The 6,034-nt window shown below is 34.6% G+C and overlaps 1 pseudogene across 1 annotated transcript; it reads right to left on the bottom strand.

The window, feature by feature from the left end:
- Nucleotides 1-4,637: 4,637 nt before the first annotated feature.
- LOC147555268 (ethylene-response factor C3 pseudogene) lies at nt 4,638-5,702 on the bottom strand (annotated as a pseudogene). The gene has a single exon (XR_015235280.1). The product of XR_015235280.1 is annotated as an ethylene-response factor C3 pseudogene (transcript).
- Nucleotides 5,703-6,034: the final 332 nt, after the last annotated feature.

The raw sequence follows: 6,034 nt of genomic DNA, 5'->3' as shown, positions 1-6,034 counted from the left end.
GAACTAGTTGAATTGATTGAAGAAGACCAAGAGCTTCAAGTGTAGCTCCTCTACTTGGGACACGAGCAATCAATTTGATCTCCCACCTTGTTGTATAGCTAGCACACCAATGGTGGTTGGAAAGAAGAACACCTTCTTCTTTGACTAGATAGATAGTTAATGGGAATTAGCTCACTTTCTCCTCTCTACTTGATGTGGTAGAGTAAGAAAGCTTAGAGAGAAATTTCACACCTTATTCTCTGCCCTAAGAGTGTTTATATAGAACCCTAATAAGAATCCACCTCCTTTTAGGTTTCCCAAAACACCCTCTAGAATAAGATTTAGGGAAATAGTCGAAAATAGCAACTATTGGTATTTTCTCAATTCCCTAAGGAGATGACGTCCAAACCCAGCCAAAATTGGCAGATTTAATGTTCATAACATAAGGAAACGTCCCTCCAAAAATCAGCCCAATCCGAGGCCTAAAAGTGCCCGAATCGGCCTAGGCCCAAAAACCCTGTTTTTGGCCTTTTTGTACTATCTTTGCCTAATTCCTTTTTAGGCCTATGAGATATGTTTATGGGACACTCCCATGATTATATCTCACTCCCACTAGTCATATCCTAGATCAATTTGACACTCTTATGTGTAACCCGTTGTAGGATCCGATCGAAGTTAGCCGCGAATTACTTCGTAATTCGACGATCGTAGTTGGTCTCTAGCTACAACTCAACGATCCCTAAATCAATCGGACTTGATGATCTTCCACATCAATTATCCTATCCGACAAATTGCTCGCATTGCCATCTTGGTCGAAGGACATCTCCTTCAACTCCTTCACATTCGTCCACAAGAACGCAACATCATAAACCACTGAGCCCCGCTCTAGTTTTTATCATCTTTATACATGCACAGTTTGGTATACAGTTAAAAACACGTATATATAAAAAAAACACGTATATATAAAACATCAACGATTACAAACGCAATTGACCTATACGAGATTTCATATTTTGTAATGTTCGCATAATCGAGTCATTGTCAGTTTTACTAAAAACTTCTTTTTCAATAAAGATCACTACTAAACTTATCATTCAGCCCCGCGTCACTCATCTTGTTTCTTAAGCGTGTTTTAACTAGCTTCATAGCTGAAAAAACTCTTTGAGAAATGATCATGCTGCCTCGTAAATAATGTATGAAGTTGGATTCGAACCCACAACCTTAGGATCATTCGCCCACAAGAACACAACATCATAAACCACTAAGCCCCGCTCTAGTTTTTATCATCTTTATTCATGCACAGTTTGATATACAATTTGTTTCTTAAGCGTGTTTTAACTACTTCATAGCTGAAAAAGCTCTTTAAACAGAGGTAGTTGCAACTGGCAAAGTAAAAGTGATAAGCAAATAAAAAATGTATGAAGTTGGATTCAAACCCACAACCTTAGGATCATTCGTCCACAAGAAAACAACACATAAACCACTGAGTCCCGCTCTAGTTTTTATTTATATGTGCATAGTTTGGTATACAGTTAAAAACATGTATGTGTAAAAAAATTTAAAATGCTTAAAGGAGGACTATTATCATGAGCTTACCGTCATAAAGAATTACAACTTGTACCTTAATCACTAAGCCAAGACCTTGTTCGTGTCACTTGTATATATATCATTAGATACACAATTACACATACATACATATATATATATAAAAGATATTACTACTAATACATTTTTTCGGGAGGATCCAGGGGGTCGCACCCCCATGGATCCACCCTTACCCTAGTATCATCCTCGGTTTTTTTTTTGTGACAAGTGGTACCAATAATATAAAAAAGTTTCCTTTAAAAATAAGTCTTTTATAAGAGTATCCTTTGTGCAAACTTAGACATTTTTTTATTGGATTAGGTGTAAGATTGTGATGATCAAATTCTAGATCCCACACTTACATCTAAAAAAAAAGGCAACTAAAATTTGCATATACTATAGGGTATAATTAAAAAAGAAAAAAAATCAATACTTTGATGTCAAGTGGATACTGTTGACGTAAACTCCAAAATCCTGCATATCTCAAATTCGATTTTCACAAGAAGTGGAATCTATAATTATCGAATTTGAGTTATTAAAGGTATAAATAATAAATTTGAGTTTTAGGTCTCTTTGTATAGTGTTGGGCTTTAGTTTATATTCAAAAACAAAAATTAGATAAAAAAATATTGTTAACAACATGTTATTTATATATTTTGAAAAGTTGTAGTACTAAAAAAAAAATGTAAGTCCATGAATATTTTATTGGACGCTAAAAAAAAAGTAATATATCCTGTTATTCATCAGGAGGAAACTTAAGGGGTTTTTTTTAGGAGAGAGAAGATCTCGCGTGACATCAGCATCTTGCGATTTTGCTCTCTCCCCTTTTCACCCAAACCCTAATAGAAACGCCCAAATTCATAATACTATCACAGAATCAATCTCCATTCCTCACCTAAATCACAACTCAAAGATCACCTAATCATCTATTCCTAACTATTACAAGTAATCCACCCTCTTCCACCAACAAAAAACCATGTAGATCTAGTTTTTTATTCAGCCAAGTAACCCTAACATTCACGACCTACTTCAACATCCACCCACCTGATCCTTCTCATCCAAGTATCTTCACCAGGAGCATATATATCTACTACATAGTAACCTACCCACTTCTATCTACTACATAATACCTAGATCTAGATTTGTGGTTTCAAAACTATTTAACCCTAACTGCTGATTGAGGGTCTCATCCTTGTCCTCCACTCTAAAGAAACACTCACAGAAGAGAAAGTATCCACCATCAAGCATCGTCACACACATGCAAGGGGAGTTTCTCGAACCTTTTTATCTTCTTATTTAATAGACGAGGTCAAGGGGTATCGACAAGACACAAACGCTCTCTAATCTTATTTCTGCAACCACAATGAACTACATCAGGGAAGTCCTCTTATCTCTACTGTTAAGTTCTTAGCTTCATTCAACCTAGAGGGGAGTCTTTCTTATTGTGATTTTGCTTCACGTTCATTTTAAATTTTTTGATCTGGTCAGTTAGAAGTTAGAAGCCTAAAGATACTTTACTCATACCTTTACCATGTTGCATGCCGGTTGCATCTTGATCTGTAAGCTCATGAATTTCTTCCTGATTTATTTATATATGGTACTCATCATTCCGAAGAGAATCCTAATATCTGATTTCAATTCTGTCGGCCGTCCGGTCATAGTGAACCTTTATGCATACTTCGTTCACAACACTAATCCTCGTTACATAATGTTATCATATCGTCGATCTACTTGCGGTAGTTTTGATCAGATTTCCATGTTAGTTTCATCCATCATTAACTGTAATCAGCTTAGGAACATTAATCGAACAGTAGCTGGCCACGTTGGCCTCTGGATCAGCCGAATAACAAATAGAATACATCTTAACTTTCCTTTCGACCCCGGACGACACTATATCTCGAATATATTTCTCCAACTTTGCCGTGCAGTTTCTGTTGTTTTTCTTCCACTCCACTTTTTGTTAATTACCTTTGAATCTGGTTATCAAATTGATTTAACTTTCTATCAAAGTTCTGTAACATTTTCACTTCCACCCTTTGTCGCAATTCATTTGCGATCGTTTGTCGGATTAGCAGGGTATTTATACTCGGGTTATGACGGCGATCCCATTTACCAGGTGTCTGACCTGATTCTACTAGGTAGAACTCAAGCGGATATGGTCTCTGTACATGGAGAATACTGGCGGGATACCTCGGAATCATCTTTTGGTTCCATCTTGCAGACACTGTTGTTTCTTATTGGAACTATAAGTGTTTGTTTAATCCATCTTCAATGTTACAGGAATTTAGATAACAGTTTCATCATTCAACCAACCAGAAGAACAGGTACTAGTTTCATCTTTCTATTAATCGGAAGGACTCTCGAGACCAATTGGCATATCATCCTCTTGAAGAGCTATAGGGCTTATAAGCTACAGAATGAAGGAAGCATCACTAAACGAAGCTTTTCTGTACAATTCCTCTTTTCGGTTTTATGTCGTTGTACTTTGTTTACCTTTATGTTGGTTTTTATTTTGGATATTGTAAAAGACTCTTAAGTTAATGTATTTGCTTTCAACAAAAAAAAAATATCCTTTTATTCATCTCCCTAAATCTAGGCTCATAAATATCCCAACCACAAACACATAAATACTATAGAAAATTAATAATGTCTATTTGATTGTCTTTAATTGTTGAGTGTTTGACTTTTATTGTTATAGAAAAATTGAACGAAAAACACACCTAAGAGAAAAAGACAAGTTGAATGTTTTATCAAAGTGACCAAAGATCGAATTGCAAAATTTATATAAATTATATTAATTTTTTGTAATCGAACTAATGAGACATTTGTATAGGCAAGCCAAGTTGATAGTAATAAATCAAACAAAAAAAATAGTAAAAAAGAAAAATGAACTAAAACATCTTTGTGTATTTGAAAAATGACATTAAAATTTTGTGATATCAATTAAAAGTACTAAATTTTTGGAGAGTTTTTAGCCTACAAACCATTTAGGTCACTTCCAAACCACAATTTAGTGGTTAAAACAAGATGTATACATCAATGACTATGATTGATATTAATATCAAAATAGTAGGTTGGATATCCAAATAATAACTATTATTTAAATATTTATTCTACATCAATTCCACTACCTCTTGTTTTTATATCTTTATAGTTTTGTACCCAAAACAAGATAACTTTATACTTATTAGTTCTTATATTACTTTGAGAAAAAATAATAATTGAACCCCTACATAATAATGCAAACACTTTTAACTCCAAACTTCATCTAAACTTTACAAATTACCTACAAAATAAAAGATTAACTCATATAGTAAGAAAAATATCCTTGGGATAAATTAGAATCCCATCTCAACCCTAGATTTTTTTTTCTTGCTCTACCAAAACCAAAAAAACAAGAAGAAATTTGCTAAGGGTAAGATGATTCAAGAAGAAGAAGATGAAGAGGAACTTGTACTTTGGTATGAACTTAATAATTCATCTAAATATTCACTTCCTAAATCCTCAAATTCAACCAAATTATTTTTTGTATTTCTTACTTCTCTTCTTTTGCTTCTAGATGTCTTCTTCTTCAATGAATGTTTCTTCTTTAGAGTCACCACAGGAGAACACCCTTCTTCACACTTATATTTGATTTCTCTAAGTGATTCTTTGACTCGTTCGACCGAAAAATTAAGTATAGCCATTGATCCCCTCATTGAAAATGCAGCTTGATCATAAGCTAAAGCTGCCTCTTCGGCTGTATCGAACGTTCCAATCCAAACTCTTACTCCATTTCTTGTCGAATCTCTTATTTCCGCAGCAAATTTACCCCATGGTCTTGTTCTTACACCTCTATAAGCTTTTGTTTTAGTGGTTTCTTCTCTTTTCTCATTGGAAGTAACTTCTTCTTCCTTAATTTGATTGGGAAGTGAAACTCCAGCCAAAACACTAAATAGTAACATTTCTTCAGAGTCGTTTTCGTTAAACGGAAGGTATTCTTGATTGAACCACGGAAAGGAATCTGGCGATCCGACCGATGATTGAGGGGAAAATTCAAGAAATTGAGGTTGGAAAAATGATGAGTCCATTTTTTTGTTCTGTTTTTGTGTTTGGGTTTTTGTTTTGCTTAGAGAAGAAGAGAACTTGTGGTTTAGTTTTGATATGAAATGTTGGGCCAAAATGAGGTATAAATATGAAGGAAAAGATTTGGGGACCAAAAATGGAAATTTAAGTTTAAAGAAAAAAAAAAGGGTGGACCCATAAATGAGCTAGGGTTGAAATATAAGGTAAGGTGGGATGTCTTTGGAAGTTTTTGATGTGGGTTGTGATTACCCACTAAATAATCAAAATAATTACTAGGATTGGAGGCAAGTGGATGAATTAACGCACGTGTTTGAAAAAAGCATGGCGGCTGAGTCTTGATCTAGTGGTCAAGTAAAGTCAGCAGAATAGGAGATGGTCAAGTGAGGTTGAGATATTCTTGTATCCA

Source organism: Eschscholzia californica, unplaced genomic scaffold (assembly GCF_041429995.1).
Source record: "Eschscholzia californica isolate CP2 unplaced genomic scaffold, dmEscCali1.0.p SCAF_2, whole genome shotgun sequence".
Taxonomy (NCBI): domain Eukaryota; kingdom Viridiplantae; phylum Streptophyta; class Magnoliopsida; order Ranunculales; family Papaveraceae; genus Eschscholzia; species Eschscholzia californica.
The sequence above is the reverse complement of the archived record's forward strand: the minus strand, read 5'-3'. Positions and strand labels throughout refer to the sequence as shown.